The sequence below is a fragment of the Mustela lutreola genome, chromosome 2, assembly GCF_030435805.1.
Source record: "Mustela lutreola isolate mMusLut2 chromosome 2, mMusLut2.pri, whole genome shotgun sequence".
NCBI lineage: Eukaryota > Metazoa > Chordata > Mammalia > Carnivora > Mustelidae > Mustela > Mustela lutreola.
The window spans coordinates 152134983-152160031 of NC_081291.1; the positions used below are offsets into that span (position 1 = coordinate 152134983).

General features: G+C 35.7%; 1 long non-coding RNA gene across 3 annotated transcripts in view; it reads right to left on the reverse strand.

Annotated features, from left to right (window-relative positions):
- The window catches only part of LOC131825031 (uncharacterized), a 69404-nt gene that overhangs the window by 22613 nt on the left and 21742 nt on the right, over positions 1–25049 (reverse strand). For 2 of the 3 annotated variants that reach the window (XR_009351094.1, XR_009351093.1), the window contains exon 4: positions 10384–10469. The exons of the other annotated variant lie outside the window; for it this stretch is intronic. This is a non-coding gene — a long non-coding RNA (uncharacterized LOC131825031). The remainder of the gene's footprint in view (positions 1–10383; positions 10470–25049) is intronic. 3 annotated transcript variants of the gene reach the window in all.

The window sequence follows — 25049 nt, forward strand, 5'->3', positions numbered from 1 at the left end:
TCATAAGAAAGCTTTCTTAAAAACCTGTTGTGCTTTATATAATCTAGTGACTTACTCTCCTTCATAAATATTTTTATTAAAAAGCAGAATCTTCCATTAAAGGACTTTTCTGAATAGACTTTGGGGTTGAGTTTTAACTTTTTTTGGATTAAAAGAGAATAAATGGGATATTTAGTCATCATACTAAGAATATGCCACTCAGCCTGTTCCAGTCACCGAACATCTCAGTAACAGAAAATACATAAAACCCCCGCTTATGGTCAATGTTAACAGTTTTGACCAGGTACCTTCATTCTGATTCAGGGTCAGATGCCTTGACTTTTGTACCAGAAATCCTATTAAGAGTCAATATTAAATTATTAAAATATTCCCACCAAGCTAACTTAATAGGGACTACCATAATCAAAAGTTAATAGAAAAAAAAAAAAAAAAGACATTTAAAAGAATGTTCTGACCTGGCTAGAATGTCTAAATTCATAAAACAGATGAGAAGAAACTTGAAAATATTTTAAAATCTTAGTAGGAGAAACCCTTGTTTAGAGAATCTTAAGGGTTTGTTTGTTTTCTGTATTCATCTTGAATTCTGCCAGAAAATCAAGAAAACATTCTCAAGAGAAAAACAAGAAATATGTAATATTTGAACTAAAATAGCTAGTTCAGAATCCATGACTTCCTTTTAGTCTGATAACACAAGACATTTCCACACAGACCTCCCTCCCTAAAGCATGCAGGAAATGAGAAGATCACAGAGTAAGCCATGATGGGAAGCTTTACTGAATGAAGACCGGTGAAGGTCAGTGGAAGGGAAGGCAAATTCTGCACAAGCATTAGACTAAATACACAGCCTCCCCTCAATTCTCACCTTCTCCGTTGGGTTGACAGACATGTCCGTATCAACATGATTATGTCCAAAGTTATGCTACCCCATGTGACCTCAAAGTGGTCAAATAAACAGAACCTCTGAGCAGTTACATGCAGGGCAAAATGAGGAAGCCTCTCTAAGTTTGATTTTGAATTCTCTAAGGACCCCCTGCCCCGCCCCGCCCCACACACATGACATTACTATCCTCTACTGACATTTCCTCAACCTGACACTAAGTCAGGCTTCCTGGTAACTGAACTCTTTTAGGGCACTGGGCCAGCATTTTGCAGAATCATAATAATGAATATAAACATAACTCAGATAGTAGTTGTCTAATAAATGTGAGTTCCTATCTCTTCTCAGAAATATCTGTACTATTAAGAAGAATCTTAAAATCTGATCTTTGAATCTGACAATTCTAAGAAATAAAATACTCATTCCACCATTCCATGACAGGTGGTTGGAAACAGATTTGGGGGCAGCCTCCATCTCCACAAGTCAGACCACATAACTTGTTACGTGGTTATATACAAAGATTTTATCTTAAATCTGTGCTTTATGAATTACTATAGGGAAGGACCAGGGGAATCCCCCCTCCCCATCCCCACCAGAACAATACTTTTGTCAGATCCTAAATCATGTACTTGCCTGTCCTGGAACTCTCAATTTCTGTCCTTACCGCCTCACAAAAGATAAATAATTCAAGGATGAGGAACTGCCAGCATACCGTGTGAAATTAGTGTCATTTTAAACCCTCATAGATGTATCCGCTTCAAGGACACTTTATGAGGGAATTAGTAGTGCCTGAACTTTTAATTATTCTTAATTGTATTAATTGTCACCAGAAAGTAAATGCAGTGTCTGTGCTATTTTAAGTAAAAGGGCTTGCAATTCTATAAACAATAAAGTGGAGTACATGAGCAGGCTGGGAAGAAACTCATTTTTAAAAAGTCTTAGATGTCACTTCTAATCAGAAGTGACCCCACTCATGGCTGTTTCCAGGCAGCTAACTCAATAGCCTGCCAATCCGGGAGATTTTCTTGAACAGATACGGCTGTAGCTTCCAGAGTTCAAAAATCAATAACCATTTTCTAAAGGGCAAGTAGGTTGGGGTTGGGAGGTATTTATACATTTTGATTCAAATAGCCTTAAAATATAAAGGTTTTTATGTAATAACAAGAACTAACATATTTGAGTACTACATATTATGTACCAGGATTCTTCTATGCATGTCCTCTCCACCTTAACACAACTTTGTAAGTGTTATTGTTACTTTACTGAGAAACATAAGACCACCAGCTATGGAATTCTATTTCTATTCTCATTATATTTCTTCAGAAACACACACACAGAGACCAACATAACTTTATTCCTCACTCCCATGCCTAGGACAGAAATAGGCTGCTCAGCCCTTTGTCTCTTCACTAGAAAGCGTGCAGTGACTATAATAACACCATAAAGTACTTGTTTTCCAGCCTCTGGCCAAAATGAGAATAAGGAGAAGAAGAGAAGAAAAAAAAAAGGTTAAGAAATGAAGACTAATTCATACCACCTAATGGGAATTCCTTAACATTTAATAACAACCAGACCCAGATTTCAGAGGGTAAATATTTACTTTAGTTTTTCTATCCATTATGCACTGATCCACAAATACACATCTTCATGTAAGGGTGGGAATTTTGATTTTACTCAATGGTCTTTTTACCCTGGGAAAATAAAAGGTGCCAGGATCTGTTTCTGAGTAGTTACTTGAAAACAGTCAATAAAACAGTCAAAACAAACATTAGTTTACCATAGTTATCAAATGGCTCCTATCAGTATTAAAGAGTATATTTATTCTATTTTGGATTTGTTTAGCTTATATCTACTTGGTTGAAGTGTATTCATGCTGTTCTGCTTACTGTATAAAGCTGATCCACCTGTACACTCAACACCTTAAACTGGACATTCCTATATCCTTATAAAAATCAGAATCCACGATACTAAACTATCAGAATAAAGAATACTTTCATAGTAGATCAGCGGTTGCTTGGGGATGGGAGTGGGGGGGTGGTGAGGGAAGGGTGACAAAGGGATACAAGAAAACTTTATCAGGTGATGGGTATGTTCACTGTCTTGCTTTTGCCGATAGTTTCTTCAGTGTGTGTGTGTCTGTATACCTGTGTATGTCAAAACATCAAATCATGCATGTTAAATATGTGTGATTGATGGGGCACCTGGGTGGCTCAGTGGTTTAAGCCTCTGCCTTCAGCTCAGGTCATGATCTCAGGGTCCTGGGATCGAGCCCCACATCGGGCTCTCTGCTCAGCAGGGAGCCTGCTTCCCCCTCTCTCTCTGCCTGCCTCTCTGCCTACTTGTGATCTCTCTCTGTCTATCAAATAAATAAATAAATAAATAAATAAATAAATATTTTTAAAAAAATATGTGGGATTTATTACATATCAATTATGCCTCAATGAGACTATGGAAGTAAAGAAGCAAAGAAAAAGAAACAGAGGGAAAGAGAAACTTTTCACCATTTTGTAAAGTGCAGTCAGGTCTGAATTAGATTAGAAACACAAATAGTAAGATGCCAAACTGCACGCTGACTGTGATTTGTAACGTAGAGATGACCACTTATGTGGTAAAGAAACAAGCTGAGCGGTTAGTGGAAGTAAACTTTTTGCTCTTCCTTTAAATAAAGTAAAATAGAAATCTGAATTAACGAGCCCTAGCTTTTATAATGAATTGGAGTGAAACTGATGATTCGTTCAAGTTCTGCTCACCAAGTTCATTAACTTAATTTAATACACGATGAAAAGGACTTTACCTACCATGATTATAATTAAAATGTAAATGTTCAGGATATTCATTTCACACTCAGTTCTAAGTATCTAAAAACATGTCTCATGGTACAATGCAGTATCTTGAAAAGTTAGGCAAAATAATTCTCACTTGTTTCATGATATTACTTGTGTCTTGTTACCATTTGGAGGCTTCTATCTGTACTGATCATAAAAAGTAGGTAAAAATAAACCCATAATTTGGTATTCTGTAGGCTTTGATGTAACTAGGTTTTTTGCCACACTCACATCTTGTTTTCTTCCAAATACTTTCATCCATCTCTTCTGCTAAATAGGACACCAATAGGCAGGAAGACAAGAAGTAAATGAAAATAAAACTGAATTTTGACAAAAATGCAAGCATTATCCAAAAAGCAAAGAACAAACCCCCCCAAATTTCAAAATGTCTTATTAATTCATAACTGGACACCACATCTGTTAAAATACTATTGTTGTTTTTTTTTTTTTTACTTTCATCAACACATTTCCATCTCTTCAGCATCTTTGTTTATCTGCAAGAACAAGTAAATGGAACTGGTAGTCCAAAGTTTGTTTGGCCACGCCAAGTCCAAGTCCTTGGACTAGCATGTTCTCTTCTCTCCACCCTGTGGATATTGGTGACATACATTGTCTCCTAATTTAGGAGAATTACAGAAGCAGAACTTTAGTAAAATATATACTGATATGACTCCAAATTGTTAAATTTTCTGATAAAATGTTTTAAAACACATTAAATCCAAAGCCTACTTATTTGGGTTACTAACAACTTGTGCTCTTCTCTGCCAGCTGGGGTTGTTAAAGTGAATTAGAAATAGGTTCTACACCCATTCATCCTTTAGTTTTTGAAGATATATATACTTCCATATCGCCTGGCAAATAACACTGCCATTTGTTGCTGAGGGCTTCCCAGTAAACTCAGCAGCCACAGCTCTGAGACACCTTGGAATTCTACAGGATTCAATAGCTAAGATATTAACGGTCAGCATAGATAAGCTCCAGACTTCAGCACTTGACCAGCATGTTTGTTTGATTTTAAAGATTTATTTATTTTAGAGAGCATGAGCAGGGGTGGGGCAAAGGGAAAGGCACCCCACATCCGTACTAGTCATTAAATATGTTTACTCATCATGATGTCAATTTATTTTTAAAACTGGGAGCAGGCTGCCTAGGTGGTTCAGTCGGTTAAGTTACTGACTCTTGATTTCTGATCAGGTCATGATCTCAGGTCCTGGGATAGAGACCCCATGCTTGAGATTCTCTCTCCCCCTCTTCCTCTGCCCCTCTCCAACCCACACATATGCATAGAAGTGCTCTCTCTATTTAAAAAAAAAATGTGTTTTGGGAGCTGAGATAATGAAGAAGTCAAACTCTCTCTCTTCGCAGATGACATGATTCTTTATATGGAAAACCCAAAAGACTCCACCCCCAAACTACTAGAACTCATACAGCAATTCAGCAACGTGGCAGGATACAAAGTCAATGTACAGAAATCAGTGACTTTCTTATACACTAACAATGAAAATACAGAAAGGGAAATTAGAGAATCGATTCCATTTACAATAGCACCAAGAACCATAAGACACCTGGGAATAAACCTAATCAAAAAGGTAAAGAATCTGTATTTGAGGAACTACAGAACACTCATGAAAGAAATTGAAGAAGACACAAAAAGATGGAAGACCATTCCATGCTCTTGAATTGAAAGAATAAACATTGTTAAAATGTCTATACTGCCTAGAGCAATCTATACTTTTAATGCCATTCCGATCAAAATTCCACTCGTATTCTTCAAAGAGCTGGAGCAAATAATCCAAAAATTTGTATGGAATCAGAAGAGACCCTGAATCGCTAAGGAAATGTTGAAAAACAAAAATAAAACTGGGGGCATCACGTTACCTGATTTCAAGCTTTACTACAAAGCTGTGATCACCAAGACAGCATGGTACTGCATAAAAACAGACACATAGACCAGTGGAACAGAGTAGAGAGCCCAGATATGGACCCTCAACTTTATGGGCAAATAATCTTCGACAAAACAGGAAAAAATATACAGTGGAAAAAAAGACAGTCTCTTCAATAAATGGTGCTGGGAAAACTGGACAGCTATATGTAGAACAATGAAACTCGACCATTCTCTTACACTGTACAAAAAGATAAACTCAAAATGGATAAAAGACCTCAACGTGAGACAGGAATCCATCAGAATCCTAGAGGAGAACATAGGCAGTAATCTCTTCGATATCAGCCACAGCAACTTCTTTCAAGGTATGTCTCCAAAGGCAAAGGAAACAAAAGCGAAAATAAAGTTTTGGGACTTCATCAAAATCAAAAGCTTCTGCACAACAAAGGAAACAGTCAAGAAAACAAAGAGACAACCCACAGAATGGGAGAAGATATTTGCAATTTATTGCAAATACAGACAAAAGGTTGATATCCAGGATCTATAAAGAACTCTTCAAACTCAACACACACAAAACAGACGATCATATCAAAAAATGGGCAGAAGATATGAACAGACACTTCTCCAATGAAGACATACAAATGACTATCAGACACATGAAAAAATGTTCATCATCATTAGCCCTCAGGGAGATTCAAATTAAAACCACATTGAGATATCATCTTACACCAGTTAGAATGGCCAAAATTAGCAAGACAGGAAACAACATGTGTTAGAGGGGATGTGGAGAAAGGGGAACCCTCTTCCACTGTTGGTGGGAATGCAAGTTGGTGCAACCTCTTTGGAAAACAGTGTGGAGATTCCCCAAGAAATTAAAAATAGAACTTCCCTATGACCCTGCAATTGCACTTCTGGGTATTTACGCCAAAGATACAGGTGTCGTGAAAAGAAGGGCCATCTGTACCCCAATGTTTATAGCAGCAATGGCCACAGTTGCCAAACTGTGGAAAGAACCAAGATGCCCTTCAACAGACGAATGGATGAGGAAGATGTGGTCCATATACATTATGGAGTATTATGCCTCCATCAGAAAGGACGAATACCCAACTTTTGTAGCAACATGGATGAGACTGGAAGAGATTATGCTGAGTGAAATAAGTCAAGCAGAGAGAGACAATTATCATATGGATTCACTTATTTGTGGAGCATAACAAATAGCATGGAGGACATGGGGAGTTAGAGAGGAGAAGGGAGTTAGGGGAAATTGGAAGGGGAGGTGAACCATGAGAGATTATGGACTCTGAAAAACAATCTGAGGGGTTTGAAGTGGCGAGGGGGTGGGAGGTTGGGGTACCAGGTGGTGGGTATTAGAGAGGGCACAGATTGCATGGAACACTGGGTGTGGTGCAAAAATAATGAATACTGTTATGCTGCAAATAAATAAAAAATAAATTAAAAAGAAAAAAAAAAGCAGTTGAAATGTGATTTGAGTCTGTAAGTGGCCAAAATAAACCTTTCTTCTCCTATTTAGTTTCTTCTCTGATGTTTTTAATTGTCCCTGTACTAGGAAATAAAGATGTTCATTTATTTGCTTATGTTTGTTTGTTTGTAAGAAAGTTGAGCAGCGGCCTCTGGGTTTCAGCTCAGGTCATCGTCTTGGGGTCTCGGGATGGAGCTCCAGTCAGGCTCAGGGCTCAGTGGGGATTCGGCTTGTCCTTTTCCTTCCCACTCTGCTCTAGATCCCACCCTCCCAACTCACATGTATGTGCAAGCATGCCTCTCTCGCTCTTTGAAATAAATAAATAAAATCTTAAAAAAAAAAAGAAAGAAAGAAAGAAAGTAAAATGAAAGACCTCTTCTAAGACCATGTGCAGATTTGACTTTGAAGTCTTAAGCCAGCAATTATAGTTGTACAGGAGCCATTTTGTTTATTTCCCGGTCTTGGTCTCTTCTAGCTAGTTGAGATTAGAGCCAGGAACTTCCATGTACATGGATATTATTAAATCACTTTTGAAAAAAATTGCAAATAAAATGATTATTAAAGGCAGTTTTATAAACTCAAGCCCTCTGAACTCAGAGTATATTTGATAAGTTTATGCTACTGTATTATTACTGTATATTTGATATATTTATGCTACTGTACTTACTACATTTAGGAATGTTAATAAAAAAGACAAGTTTTTACCCAACATTTTCATTAGACCTATATCTTAACCCAGATTTTGTTCCCATTGTTACCTTTCACTTATGCCTTGGAATATGAAAACAAAAAGTAATAATTTCTGAGAAAAAATAAGGAAACAAAAATTGTAGGCATAGTATTTAAAAGATTCTGTCAGATAGGGAAGTCTAGTTAAAAATAATAAGTCATATTTTTACACAATATTAAAATGAAGAAAACTTCAGTGATAGTTGCTTAAAATGTCTACAATTATATGGGATTCATAAGTCCACCCCCTACTGTTTTCCATTCAAATGAAGGGAAAGCACATGGGTAAATTACCACCTGCAGTGTATGCTAGCGGACATGGTAAGCAGCTGTCAGTGGAGTCCTGTAATTATGCAAGTATCTTTCCACTATTATACAATTAGAAAGACCTATCTTTCTTTCACAAGGTAATGTTTTTGTTGGTGTCAAGAGCACTGAACTCTCTGTACTTGTTCAATTACTTATATCTGAATTGAATATAACCAATAAATCCCTGGGACCTTATTTTTTTACTATCATTATTTTGGGGGCCCTTTGAGAAATTTCTATCATAATAAGAAAGCTTATTTTATTGTAGTTAACTTTCATTAAATAAAAAATTCGTCAACTTTTTCTACCTTTTTTTCCCAGTGATCAGCTCTGTCATAGCCTATCAAGGTGGCAGGTAGGGAAGAAAAACCCTTTGGCCAAGTCTTTCAATATCATAATAAATCAGAGGGCACACATAAAAACTAAAGCACAGCTATTCAATATTTTTTCATGTTACCTTTATGATCTAAACAATTAGATTTTAAAAATCTAGAGTTTAATAAACCATTAAAATCTGAAATATTTCAAGATTACTGAGGAATAGAAATTTAACTGAAACTTAGAATATTAAAAAAACTATGATTTACCATAAATAAAAGTGCAACACCTTCTAAAAGTTTATGACTATCAGAAGCACTTGACTAAAAAGAAAAATGTCTCACTTGACTCTGAGCTCATCAGTAACAGTCGCACACAGTGACTGAACCATGAATGTGTGAGTCTCTCTTACAAGAGAAGCAGAATTAGGTGGTTGGTTGATGATATAATGCTGTAACACTTGCATGCATATTGATTTTTATCTATGTATCACTAGTTTGGAGCTGAAAAATATATATTTCAGAATTCCTAATCTCACTAATTATACACTAGCATTTTAAATAAAGACCAAATAGAAGGTCACATAGTAAACTAAGAGTTACTTCTAAATGCTGCCAACCAGGTTACTGAGGATTTGAATTTAGTATATCATTAGAAAAGACTAAATTTCAAAGTAAGTTCAATCTCACATGCTAATAAAATTTACATTTACCACTTGATAGAATCAGTTGACAAGGTTGATGTTCTTAACTTCTCCCTAACTCTACTCCTTGAATTCTTAAGTCAATGAGGGTTACATTCACTGCAATGTATCATAGAATGACATTCTCCATTCCTGCAGCCACTGCCTAAGCGCTAACTTTTAAATATCTTCTGCCTCTTACCCATAAGGAATTTTTGTTTTTAAAGTAGCAGAAAACCTGGAGCACATGGGTGTTTCAGTCAGTTAAGTTCCTGACTTTTGGTTTCAGCTCAGGTCATGATCTCAGGATCATGAGATTAAGCCTGTGTTGGGCTCACGCTCAGAGTAGAATCTGCTTGAGATTCTCTCTCTCCCTCTTTCTGCCTCCAACCCCACTCCCACATTCCCAATCTCTCTCTCAAATATATATATTTTTTTAAGTAGCAGAAAATCCAAACAGGCTTGAGCCCAAAGTACTCTACTGCCCAGAGTCCATCTCTCTCTCTAATTCTTGGCTCTACACTCCAGTGTTGGCTTCTGTCGAGCACGACAGTTTTTTCAAGGTGATAATATGGCTTCAATGGGTTCTAGACTTTGAAGCAACAGTTCCAAGTTCATAAAAAAACAAAAAAACAAAAAAAAAAACAAAACAAAAAAACTAGTCTTTCCCAGAAGTTTGAGCTAAAATCCTGTAAAATCACTTTCTTTGGTTGAAATTAGGCCATGTAACCATCCCCAAAGAGATAGGACACAGTGTCTTCTCATTGGCCAGGACTAAATCATTTGCCTAGCTCCACAGCTATGAAGGAATCAAAAATGTCAGAACTATGGTACTTGTACAGCTCAGCTAGAAGAGCGTATAAATCTTGGTCTCTGGGATGGTGAGTATGAGCCCTAATTGGGTGTAGAGATTAGTAAAAAATAACTAAACTGAAAAAAATGTGTTCAATGCATGGACCCACAATGAAAAGTAGATGATTCTTTCTGGAGCAGCACTGTCTGATAGGAATAAAATGTAAACTACATATATAATTGTAAATATTCTAGTAGCCACATTAAAAAAATAAAAAGAAATAGATGAAGTCAGTATATTAATTATAAGATACAAAATACTGTAATCCAATATATCCAAAACATTAGTCCACCATCTCATCAAAATTTAAAAATTATTAAAATATTTTCCATTCTTTTTTTAATTTAGAGTACATTTTCAAAATTCAGTGCATATTTTACATTTCCAACATAATTCAATTATGAATTCATTTCCTCCCTCTCACTAACCTCAGTTTGAGTATTTAATGACCTATGCAGCTAGTGACCACCATATTGGGCACCACATCTCTGAAGTCTGGAGGGCACTTGAAGTCCTGTTATCAAAAGAAAAATGAATGCTATTGGTTGGCAAAACAACAGATATATACTATAGCTTCCTTAATTGGCTTTCTAGTTTTTGGTCCATCCACATTCTGGTATTATCAGTAAGCAGACTAACAAGATGATGGAAAATTGAAACAATGTAGACTATAATTGAAATCTGTTTATAGTCAGTCCCAACTTATTTTTTTCTAAACCTAACCTGCTACACTGTTTCTATGTCTAAGTTTCCCAGCTGAGAGTTTTCATTACCTACTGCCACATATTGCTTAGTCATCCCTGCAGCATTGGGTGTCCTCTGCAAGGGGTTAAATGTTCTAGGGAACATTTAGAAACATATGGGGGCATTTTTAGTGGTTTCTGTGACTAGGATTTTCTATCATGGTGTTTATGGCCCAGGGCGGAAGATGCTAAATGTTCTGCAGTGGGTTGAAAAATCCTGCAGAAGAATACTATTCTAATCAATAGTTATGGATAGTGGTCTCAGGTAAGAAATACTCATTGGTGTACTGGTGACAGGCTTTTGGGGGGGCAGGCATGTGTTGAATTTGCTGAAATACTCCCACAATGGCTATATTCAAGATATGAGCACGTGATTTTTAAAAAAGTCATAAAGATTTCATTGAATATGGGTTCTAATGCCCAGAAATATGCAAAAATAAACGTTATCACAGTGACCTTTACCAGAATAACTAAAAATTCAGTATATACAACATATTCATAATGATGGTTACACTTACCTGATGTAGCCAACTGAGACTGGGAAAGCAAATTAAAAGTTAACATTAGACTATTATTTAATGTTTTAAGTTTTTAAAAAGAGATAAAGATAATATAGTAATGCAATACTTCTGTGTGTAGATATATATATACACACACATATATATGCATATATATAATTTCAATAAAACTTAAAAAAAACACTGACAACTGTTACACAGTTTTGGATGGAGACAGAAATGATCTTTGAAGTTGTCTTATCTTCAGTTTCCTTCTCTCTGCTTCATGAAACATGAAAGAGATGCTTCCTATTGAGAAATATATTTCTTCCATCTAAAACTTTCAGTTTTAAGCTTAAATATTTAACCTACTAAATCCTGATTTATTCTATCTCCTATTGAAACTTAAATCCATGTAAAGCTTGAAAAGATAAAATGCCCAAATGCTATACATTTAAAGAACTCCTTAATTAACTTCATAAAATTAATAATTTTAAATACTGGGCACCTGGGTGGCTCAGTGGGTTAAGCCCCTGCCTTCAGTTCAGGTCATGATCCCAGGGTCCTGGGATCGAGCCCCGAATCGGGGAGCCTGCTTCCCCCTCTCTCTCTCTGCCTGCCTCTCTGCCTACTTGTGATCTCTGTCAGTCAAATAAATAAATAAAATCTTTAAAATAATAATAATAATTTTAAATATTTGTGTTTTAACAATTTTCACCCTAGTTGTCTATAGATTTCAAACTTCTGCAATACTAAGAACCTAGTTTCATGAATTTTTTAAAGGATTTTATTTATTTATTTGAGAGAGAGAGAGAGAGAGAGAACACGAGCAGAAATGAAGGGCAGAGGGAGGAGAAGCAGAATCCTTGCTGAGCAAGGAGCAGACTCAGAGATCAGTCCCAGAGTCCTGGAATCATGTCCTGAGTCGAAGGCAGACACTTCACTGACTGAATCACCCAGGCATCCCCATAGTTCCACAATTTTTTTTTAAAGATTTTATTTATTTATTTGACAGAGAGAGATCACAAGTAGGCAGAGAGAGAAGGGGAAGAAAGTTACCTTCCGAGCAGGGAACCTGATGCAGAGCTTGATCCCAAGACCCTGAGATCATGACCTGAGCCAAAGGCAGATGCTTAATGGACTGGACTACCCAGGCCCACCTAGTTCCACAATTTTTAAACTTAAACCTTAACTAAAGAAAAGTTTTTATTTATGATAATATATAATGAAACAGATTGATTTAGGAGCCCTTTAAAATGCCAACATTTCTCAATTTAATAAGGAAGCAAGCAGTTTGTTTTAAAACTATTTTATCTGAGTACACGTGCCCCTTTGGATCACTACGTTTGTATCTTTAGGGTAAATACCCAGTAGTGCAATTGCTGGGTCATAGGGCAGTTCTATTTTCAACATTTTGAGGAACCTCCATGCTGTTTTCCAGAGAGGTTGCGTATCATGCTTAGCGAAATAAGTCAAGCGGAGAAAGACAACTATCATATGATCTCCCTGATATGAGGAAGTGGTGATGCAACATGGGGGCTTAAGTGGGTACGAGAAGAATAAATGAAAGAAGACGGGATTGGGGGGGAGACAAACCATAAGTGACTCTTAATCTCACAAAACAAACTGAGGGTTGCTGGGGGGAGGGGGTTTGGGAGAAGGGGGTGGTATTATGGACATTGGGGAGGGTATGTGTTTTGGTGAGTGCTGTGAAGTGTGTAAACCTGGTGATTCACAGAACTGTACCCCTGGGGATAAAAATATATGTTTATAAAAAATAAAAAATTATATTAAAAAAAACTATTTTATCTGGATTAAGAATAAGTTGGTTTGGATTTTTATAGCAATTTAGAAATGTATGCATTTACTGAAATAGTGATAAACTGGTATAGTATTTTCTTTTAGGAAATTAGGTCTCCCAAGGATATATAATGAGGCTCATATTCATTGCCAATACTGTCAAAATAAAACAAATATGTTTTTGGATTTAGAGAAGTATTCTTATCAAAAGGAAAATCCAGGATTTTACTATGAAATAAAATACTTGCCATCAGAGAGCAAACCAAAAACATGACATCATAATGCCCCCTATTGTTTAAAATGTGATCTGCATTAGAAATAGTTCCCAAATTATATACAAATAAATGGACATTTTGGTAACTTGTGGTGACATTCAAAACAACTACAAACACGGGGTAGGGAAAGTCATCTGGACTCTTTAAAGAACAGTTGCAAATAGCTATTTAAGATTCATAACTTGAATAATCTGCCCACAGAAAGGGGATTTCTAAGAGCTTCAGAAGATACATATTAAAATCCCATTGTGTGAGAATAACAGTAAAATATTTTAAGTCTATTTTAAATTAATAAGCTTAAATATTTGTCATTTCATTGTAATAATGACCCTAACAGACACCATACTTACCTCCAAATACTCATGCATCATATAAAAATAGCCCAAAACTCAGGCTAACTCAGAGGAAAGAGAAAGATGTGATAGATGGAGTGGCCACATGATGGCAACATTTCACCATATAAATGCAAATAAGCAAGCATTTGACAGAGGAAATCCCCTTGATTTAAAGAAAGTGCATAAAATAGGGAGTAAATAAAGGCCCACTTCCTCTATAGCACTTTATTACTTTTATAGTACTGCTTTACTGTCTCTGTAGTAAAGGAAATATCATCTAAAATCCAACCTACTGTCTCTATTTAAGTATGGAGATATTAATTTTATTTTGTCGCTGAGCGTGTCAATTCCCACATGTAATCCGGTTTACATGCAACGCATACTTTTTTCCACTTTTACAATGTTCTATTAAATTTAAATTTCAGCGTGTGAAGGATTTGTTAATTTTCTCCTTCTTGAAACAGTTACATATTATAGAAAATTATTTTAGAGCAGCCCTAGCTACCTAATCTATTCCAAATCTATAACTGGGCCCAACTATTCCCTGAAACCCCTCCCTGGTGGGAGAATCCTAGAAAAGCCTTCTGGACTCCACAGCTGTTCCTGGCATCCAAACTGCAAATAGCCCTAGGGTTGGAGGGAATCTGATTATGCTTTAGTGGAAACACCTATAGTGGGGAAATAAGACATTCCAGCTCTCCTGACAGCTGGGCCCAGAGTGGTTTTTAAGAGAATTTTCAATTGTCTATATTATTGATAATTAAATAATTAGTTCCACAACACTTAAAAGAACCAAGAGCTAATATTTGATTAAATACTGTGATAAAGATAAAAGCAAGTGATATACTTTTCTACTAAGGAGGTACCCTCAAGTTCCATACTTTTATAAGCAAAGGAAGTTAAACAAACGATATTCCGAAGTGCCCTAACATATGTACTAGTTGTTCATGCACTGATCTGTGAGATTATAATGGGTGGAACTTTCCTGTTCATTAACATATAAACCAAATCAAAGATACAATACTCTTGGAAATTTATTAACATTCTTGTATTCTGTGCTCAGAGAGTAGAAACACAATCCTTCCACAGATGGGTACCTGAATCATTAGAAAGAGGCAAAAAAAAAAAAAGAGCATTTTTTTTTTTATTACAAAATTAACATTTCTCTTAGAAGAGCAAACCAACCACCACATTCCCAAAACTGACCAATAGCAGCATTTTGGACCTTAAAAACATGTTTTATCAATTAAACATGAAGTGGAAACAATGAATGTAAAAAATAAGTATAATTAAGACTAAATGACAATTTGTATAACAAGTTAATAATGGTTAAAGACGGTAGTATTGCATTTTAAGGAAATCATTAGATATTAAATAGTTATGATTTACCACATATAAAGTAATTTAGGCTACCGTGAACATCACAGTGAAATATACATATATAAATATATATTTGTAATATATACACACAAATATAGTTAAAATTATAAAGCAAAGATAAAAGAAGACATGCTGAATTATTTATGAAGATTCTTGTGCTCTGAGCCTATTTATGCTCATGATGCCAAAATCTGTAATCCCGGAAAAACTGATGGAACAAATATGGTACTGTGATTCAAACATTATAATAGAGGACCAATTATATATTTGTGAAATAATACTATATTTTCTAGTTACCACTGATGTTGCAAACTATTCCTAAAAAGAAACTTATTTCATGGAGAAAATTTGCATTATTAGTAATTTTCTTTTAATTCATAGGCAAACCAAGAATTTTAGGATGCCTGGCTAGCATTGTTCCATACATCAGTGATCTGTGGAAATATCAATAACCCTAATCTCGCAAGATAAATAAGCTGTAAAGAAACTAAGGTTAAGTTTTGTATGATGGTCTGTTGTAGGAAAAAGGTGGGAAAAGGATCATTAAAAATTTTTACAGGGAATTTTGTTCATTTGAGAGTGAGAAGCTCACACATATAAACATTGGTACTTATTGGTCATTATTTACTAGTATTACATATGTACTTTGAAATAATTTTAATTATACAAATTATAATTTATATTTTATATTATATATTCTAAAAATAAAATTTTCTCCTAAATGTTATTTCATAAAATTGCTGTGAAATCTCAAAATCTGTAATTTTTGTCTTTGTAACACATGCATCTAACCACTAGGTGGCTCAATTATGAAAGTTCTCCTTTAATTTTTAAATTATGAATATTTATAGTTCTTTTCAATGTATTATATGAAAGTGATGAAAAGCAGAAAAGAAGAAGCAAGAAAGCAATATTAGCTAAGTGTTCTATGTTAGCTATTTCATATTAGAGAACCAAACTTTGACCTTAATTAGAGATCCCAAAAGCCAATTTATAATGGCCCAAACAAAAAGGATGTATATCGGCCTACATGGCGAGCAACCCAGGGTTGAATAATCTGTCTGTTCTATTATGTCATTAAGAACAAACTCCTTTGGTCTCTACATTCTGCCACCAACAGATGCAACCTAAAGCAGCTTCTAACCTTGTGGTTTTAAGAGAGTTACCACTACCTGTCAAAATCAAGTATTTCCTTGTCCGTGACGAGCTGAAGAGGAAGAAAAACACCTCTGCCCTAAGAACACAACAAAATCCCATTGTATTGGATTCACTTGGCCACTTAGGTTACACCTCTGTTCCTAAACCAGTCATTGTCACCAAGGAAATGCAATGCACTGGGTGGCTTATGCCTGAGCTCCTGAACACTGACAAGAGAAGCTGGATTTTCATAATTGTCTTGGACGTCTTAAACTTAAACAATTGGACAAACTGCATAGCAGCTGCACTGAGTATGAAGAATGCACAGACGTTGGGAGGCTGACTGCAATTTCAACTCGCCCATTAAATAGAAAGGCCATGTAGCCGAAATTACCTGATATCTACCATCTGATCAATTCTGAGTCAATTCCTTTTAACATGTTTTTGTTTAGAAAAGGACTCCTCTTTAAAGGATTTGCTTCTCAATAAAAAGTAGCATTCAACTCCTGAGCATATGCTTTTACAGTGTAGAAAGAGAAAAACATGCACCCGACATGATGAGTAGACATGAAGGAAATAATTCAACTTTCAAAGTAGCAAATATATTTATTTCTATCCTACATAAAGTGTATGTATATATCGGTAGACAATTGTTTTTCCAGTAATTTCGATGTCAATTATTCTTTCTAGTTAAACTTAATTGTGCATCACTCTAAATTGTATCAAGCAAGGTGAGTCATTAAGAGGATATATGAAGATCATAGAGTCTTCTCAGTGGTTGCCTGGGTGGCTCAGTTGATTAAGCATCAAATTCTTGATTTGGGCTTAGGTTATGATCTCAAGGTTTGAGATCAAACCCTGTGTTGGGCTCTGCCCTGGGTGTGGAGCCTGCTTATTATTCTCTCTCTCCTTCTTCTTCTGTCCCTCCCTATTCCTACCCCCTGCTCTCACTCGCTCACTCACTGTCTCAAAGGAAAAAAAAAAAAAAAAAAGTCTACTTGTGGTAAAAAGGAGTTTTGCAGGGCACCATAAAGCGTTTGAGGTCCAGCTAGTTCTGGCATTTGCATGTAATGAGCACTGGTCATAGTTTTTTTAGCTCCTTTTTATAACTCCATTGCATCTACTATTTCTTCATATAATATTTGCTCATAGTTAACTAGAATTTCTAATCCAAATATTTACCTATTACACAACCATGATTATACTTAGAGCAGATGCATAGGTTAATTTATTTTGCCCAATAGTTTTAAGTTTATTTCATTATGTAAATTTAAGAATAAGATGATGCTAACATTTAGCATTTCACAATAGAAAACTATACAGATTATTAGAAAGAGAGGAGGAAGCCTATCCTACCAGCTAAATTACTTTCTTCTCTGTATTATCAGAGGACTCTCCTATTACCATTTCTTAATCCCCCATGAGAATCAATTCCAATTTTTTACTTTCTTTATTGGTGGTTTACTTGTATCTTTAATTTGCAGGCTTTCACATCTATTTCTTGACTTTTTGCTAACATTATAGACGTTATCTATCTATTTCCCATGACGGTTTAATTCAAAATCAAGCATTTTATCTCTTTTTCTATTTTCTTGACTCTAGGGTGTGTGGGAACGTCACAAGCAAGAAGTAAATTCTTCATACCATTCTGATAAAACTTATATTTATCTTTCACTGATATTTTGCAAAAAGAACATGTCTTTATCACCAAACAGCTTTAAGTACTCTATTAGGTATTTATTCTTAAAGGTAGCTGAGTAGCCCAAAGCTGGCAGTCTGGTGGTTTGTCAAAGTTCTGTGGTCTAGTCTCAGTGACTGTTACAGAAATGTGTCCAGAGCCATTCAAGCATTATGCCTATATCACCTAAACTTTTACTTTCAGTTGAAGTTCCAAAGCTGTCAACAAAAAAGGATAATTCTGCTTGTGTTTAAAACGGAGGTCAGAGAAGTTATTCTGAGCTTGCTAAGCGACATCCCCCAAATAGGGGGACACCTCAGTCCACCCATACAAATATATGTAAGATGCGATGAGAACATTCAGGAGTGACTGGGAGAGATTAGATTTTTGGAGAGAATAGCCAGAGGGCCATGCAATCTCCCAGTCCTTTGAGGAGGGGGAAAATATGTTTCTTACCCACAAAACAAGCAGGAGGGATTTACCCCAACCACCTGGAGAACACGATCTGGAGTTCACCAGTACTGAAGCCTGTGCCTAGCTCTCGACTGGAGATCAGTGAACGTAAGAAATCAAGCAGGGGTCATCTGAGCATATAAATTTTGATTGTGAGCAAGCACATGCATGTGTTCCTCTATGCCACACTGACCCAGGGAGATCCCCAGGTGATGGGACATGAATTGATTTCAAAAGGATCCAGTAGAAAACTTTGAACTATTCTGGGATATAGAAGCTAAAGGAGAGTCTAAATCCTCAGGAAAGAATGACATTTCTACTCTGTGATCGTGCTACCAAAAAATAACACAGATTCGTTTATTGCATTTTGAATTTGACTTTTTAGGGATTGAATTTTTCAATTTAAATTAGCTTTAGAGTTACTGAAATAGTAAATAGTAGAAAAGTCAGAGATACAGAACAAAGTATATTGAGTGAAGTCTAGAGGTCATCCTACCTCCTACCCCTTGTTCCATCCTGATTAGATGGGCAGATGAATACATCTATAGATATACACATACATTTATGTGATATACATGATATATACATAGATAATACATACACATACCATGCAGAGAGAGAGAGAGAAAGACAGAGATTCTACAGCTCCGTAATATTCCATTATGTGAATACACCAGTTTCTGATTGGTAAGTATTTGGTTATTTCCTGACATTATTTTTTCTACCACAAATAGTAGCTGGATTTTAGAGGATACTCTAGCAAGAAATAGAACTCATAAGGCTTGAAAGGCCTTCGTAAGAATTTTAGAATTTTGTTTTTTGTTTCTTGTTTTTTAAGGGTGTCCATAAGCCAAAGGAAAGTTTCAAGCAGAGGACTGGCATGAAATGGGTTTTGTTTTACCCAGGACTACATGAATTAAAGAAGAGGGGCCCAGGAAGATGACTATTGCATGAATTGCAAAAGCAGGGCTCTGTTAGGAAATCATTTCTATTTATGAAGTATGGCCTTTGCTTACCTTGGAACCTATAATTTGAGATAATTTCCTAGGAGATCAGATTGATATGGCCAACTAAATCTTGCAAGGTACTTCAAAATAGGTTTCCAAGAAAAAAATTTTGATATTATATTGCCTGGTCCCGGTGCTTTTTTATTTACTTATCATATTTACAATATGTTTAAAAAATCATATAGATTATAAATTATTTAAGAAAAATGCAAAGTAAATTTTATATGTAAACAAGGGCTGAAATCTGAAACAGTTTAATGGTCAATGAGAATCCTGAAGGTCATTTAACTTTTTCAGAATCTATAAAGATTTTGGAAACCATATCATTTGCTCTTCTATATATCACATATTAGAACTAATAATACAATTATAACTTACAAAATTGAACAGTGATACTGCTTTTTTCCTCATAATTTCTTCTTTTTGACTTACATAGTCATCTTCATTGTGCAGTTTATGGATTTACATTTAGCCTCCAAAGTAAAATTATCAATAAATATAAGTTCTCTGTCATGGTAAATGCCAGATTTACCACCAGTTACCAAATACTGAACTTAATAAAAGCTCTAACACATTTTAAAGAAAATACATACTGTTTCCAGTACGTATTTTCTTTCTTGCTTTTTTTTTTTTAATCCAAGTGGCTTAATCTTGAATAATCTGGAATAATAAGGAATAATCTGCAGAGGATGTTTTGTTTCCTTTCTGGTTTGTTTTTGTGTTTGCCTTCTTTTGTCTTGTGAAAATGTGTAAATCTACTTTCTACAAAAAAATTTAAGTGACATTTTTATATTCTAGCAACAAATAGTAAATCTTACTGGGATCCCTGGTATATGAAGTAAACCCTTATACAACTACTACAACTACTACTACTGGTCTATTTTGAGTTCTGACCATATGCTAGGTGCCATTAAATCACTCTAAATCCTATCTTCTAAAACCTAGTTCCCTAAGTTTGGGGGTTTTGTCCTATAGTTCAACTCACTGCCTCTGTTTTCTTCTTCTTTCAAACCTGTTCTAGAATTAGGACTAGGGAAGCCAACACAAAAATGATGATACTCTGAATATCATTAGAGCTGTACATATTAAACTGTCTATTGTCCCTGATCCAAGAGTCTCATGTCTTCTGCCCAAATCTATGAAACTATGGGGGCCTGGGTGGCTCAGTTGGTTAAGCCAAAATCTATGAAACTATGGGGTGCCTGGTAGCTCAGTCTGCCTTCAGCTCAGATCATGATCCCAGGCTCCTGGGATGCAGCCCCATGTTGGGGGTCTTTGCTCAGTGGGGAGCATGCTTCTCTATCTCCCTCTCCCTACTGCTCCCCCTGCTTGTGCTCTCTCTCTCTCTCTCTGCCAAATAAATAAAATCTTTTAAAAAGTATTTTTAAAAATCTGTGAAATTATGGGAGGCTAGTTCAGCTTTCAAAAAGATTCTTCAAGGTTCTTAACAACAAGACAACTCTCCTACGTGAAGAGACCAATAGCCCACTTGCAGGTGAGGAGACCAATAGACCACTTGCAGGTACATTTCCAATGTACTCAATATGGAGTACTGGAAAGGCCAGCAGTCCAATTCCTCTTAGAGAGACAGATGCCTCTTCTGGATATGGTTTAGGTATTCTTACCTGCATGGTTTCTGTAAGCACCAATATCTTAGGATTTATAGATTTCATATGGATGACATCAGACCAGAGGACCTACTTTGCAGTGAAAGAGATATGGGATGAGCACAGTACCATGGAATCCAATAATCATATCACATACCAAACCATCTAGAAGCAGCCAACCTCACAGAATACTGGAACAGTTTTAAAAGTTTAACTTCAGTACTAGTTCAGGAGCAATTCTCTGAAAGAACAGAATGCCATCCTTTTGTGTGTATCATATGCATTAAATCAGAGCTCTTAATATGGCATGTGTTTCCAATGATAAAAATAGACTTAAGAACCAAAACGCAAAAGCAAGAGTCATCCTACGTAATCTTACTTCCAGTGATCCATTGGGAATTTTGTGCTTTCCATCCCTACAACTAGCCTGTGCAGGAGTAGAGGTCCTGAAACCCAAAAACTAATATGCTCTTACTATTGGACTTGGCAAGAATACCATTATATCATAAGCTACAGGTGTTAGCAAGGCACCTTGTCCACCAGAACCCGTTATGTCTGGGGACTAGCAGACAAGAATGGAAGCTACCATACTAACAGGGTAAGTGACTCTGAGTGGCAGGAGAAGGTAGGGTTGCTTTTACACAATGGGGAAGAGAGTAACACATGTAAAACTCAAGTTTTCCAGTTGAGCAATTCCTGGTACTCCCTTGCCCCATTGAACAGATATATGCAGGCCTGCGGAAGGTATGATCATTGAGCATTCAGACTCTCAGAAATGAAGTTTGGATCACACAACTACATAAATAATCAAAATATGCTAAGGTGATAGGGGAGGGCAGGGAGATTTAGAATGGATTGTGTAGGAGGAAAGGGGTGAGTGAGTTCCAGTTGTAGCCCAAGATCAACTGCAGTGTCTGGGTAGTTCATCTGTAGTTCATCAAGTTTCCCCTCAGGAAGACAGATTCAGAAGAACCATGGAGGAGAGTCTCCCCAAATAAGTATGAAGAAGTAAATCTGCGTGGAACCAGTGGTGGACTGTGGCAGGATGCTTCCAGTCAAAGACGGAACACAGAAGGGTCTCCTCTGATGGGTGAATTTGGCTCAAGTACTCCTGACTGGGTAGTTGAAACTTTCTTCAAACTGCAGTGTAAACCTTCCCTTCATTCCATTCCTCCCTGATAGGAGTGAAAACTGCATGAAAGTCTGAAGTCTCTCCCTACCTAATCCAGCCCCTTCTTGTTTGTGCCTCTCAGGTTTTCTTCAGTACATTTCTTGCACATCTAATCCCACACTGGTGTACACCCAAACTAGCACAATAACACTGTGAATAAGTACATAAAGAATAAATGACTTTATATTAGGTAAGCCACTAAGAGTCGTGTCAACACTGATCTTCATTGGCTTTCACGGATGTGATTATCATCAATTCTATGAATGTGTGCCAAAAATAGAAACTGACTACACTGACTTGCTCTACCACAGGGCAATTATATAGCTTAAAAGTGACATTTCCTTGTGATTTTCTTGAGCTTAGAGTCAAGATTAAAACTTTTATTATCAAGAAGAACCACCCTCAGGGGGCCTGGATGGCTGTCGGTTAAGCATCCGACTCTTGATATGGCTCAGGTCATGATCTCAGGTCCAGAGACCAAACGCTGTGACCAATTTACACTCAATGTGGAGTTGGCTTGTCCCTCTCCCTCCCTCTCTGCCCTCCTCTCTGCTCGTGTGAGCTTACATGCTCAAATAAAAAAGTAAATAATGTCTTTAAAAAAATCTTTTAAAAAATAAATCTTTTAAAAAAATCTTTAAAACAATAAAATCTTTTAAAAAAATAAAATCTTTAAAATATCTCTAAAAAAGAAAAGCGCCACTACTTTTGAATGCTGAACAGAACTGGAAACAACTCTTTGCTATAGGCTTAATAATATTTCACTAATGTGACCTAAAATCACAAGGCAAAATTATAAGTACTAATAATAGTACTTACATACAGAACTTATACTGCATGAAGTCATTCTGATGGCAATATTGTTTGAATCACAAGTAATGTCAAGCTCTTTTATATACTTCATTGCCAGAAGGTAAGATGAAAAGAAATACCTTTATTACCATAGTTTTGCAGGAGACACACATTGCAAGTTCAAACAAAGTTCTAATAGTCCAAGTTCAAAGGAAATTTCTATATCTCAAAGTTGACTTACCTCTGTAAGCGAGACGCTTCCCCTCAAACTTCAACTGGACATGAATAATCAAATGCAATGTCATGCTAAGAGGCCAATATCTAGAGAAGAATCTAAGAAGATTCTGTATGTGTCTTCCATATGTTCATGGGTTAATATCAATATTTGCCAGACCTATCTCTGTGAAAAACCATTTTCCAAAGTTGAAATACATAAAATCTCATTATAGATCAGCATTGACAGATAAACGCTTGCAATTAACTTTGATAACAGGAAACACTAATTTGAATCCCAATTAAGTGAAGTATTATTTCTAAAAAACAATTCCATTCTTCTCATTAGTAGACTTGCATTGTCAAAAATTATCTTAATTATTATGTTTTGAATGTAATCAGTAAGCTTTGTGTAATTCTGTTTTCTCACTTGCTTTATACTGGCTTCCATAATATTCTCAATTTTGCCTCTTGGCCCATAAAGGCTAAAATATTTATTATCTGATTCTTTATGGTTCAGGCTAGAAGTACGAAAGATTGAAAAACAGCAATCATATGTAAAATATTGGGTTTTTTTTCTTGTATTCTGATATTAGTACACACACTCTGTTTTCCAATGTTCTATTTGAAAACCATTCTATGATGCCTTCAAATACAAGCCCGTTTGCAACAAAATGGATATGTAAGTGAAAAAGTTCTATGAGGAGTTTCAAAAAGAGGCCATTTAGGGTTTTACAATCCAGTTCCCCTAATCTTATATAACCTGAAGCTATCATTTGTGACTTGACATGAGACAAAGTGTGAAATTGTTCAGCATGCTACATTATAGTAGTAATCTTAATATGGTACCAGATGCACTATTAATCTAATCTGTTAATTTAATTTTATCTAAAATGTTTTAGCTGTATTTAAAATACAAGAATGTGTCAATAATGGGAATCTAGAGTAAAATATATGATTACACAGAAATTATATGTATGGGCAGAACAGGAGTTATTTACAAATTCTATGTGCCTTGTTCCTAGTTGTACTCTGGCATCCTTAGATACTTTCATAAGTTAGTGAGGAAAAAACACTAGGTGTGAAATAAATGTGAGCTTTACACCCAACAGAAAGTTTAATAATATAACATATTAAATGAACTTGTGCTCACATTAATAATCTTTAAATGATACAATGTTAGAACTACGGTACCACTAATAATGAGGCTTATAAGAAATACACACACCCAAAATGAAGATTTAAATTAAAAATAATGAATATTAGTTATATTACTCTTCTAGATGGAATTTCAAGACTGTTATTAAAAGTATAAAACAAATTGGATTGAGATGGTTAATGCTCTTTTTATTATTTTAGAAGATAAATGCTTTGCTAGAATTAAATTCATCTCAAACTTATTCCTTCAGCATGCTAATTAATAGAACAGGATCATGGTTTTGTTAATTAAAATAAGATACCTCCGGGAATTGAAATTAATTTTGATGTCCTAATAGATATCCTTATCTCAATAAATCTCCCAGATGTTTTGTTAACATTATATGAAAGTGGATAAAGGCATTTTTGGGCTGACTTTGGCAAAAGTGAGAGGGAATTATCCATTTTAGGCTAATCGAATACATGAGGTAGAGTAATGTAGTTTTTCATTAAGACTAATCTCCATGGATATGTTAGGAAATTCAGAATAAGCTTTCCAACATTATATATCTAAGTAATTTGTTCAAATGTGATCCAGTTTAATAGTTACTGAAAGCTATAACCATCTGGCAGATGTTTTCTGGCCTATGTGAAAAGAGTTGAGGGGCTCATTTCTGTTTCTATTGAACACATGTCCAGGTCACCAGAAATACTACCACAATTTGCACCCTAATTAGCAATCTCAAGCATGTTGTGGGCTACATGGTAATGGAACATGGGCTACTCTCCAATTTTGGGAATGAATCTATTCAGATACAAATAGAAATGCCCTTGTAGGGTCAGCATCAAGAGAGCTTGTGTTTCTGTGT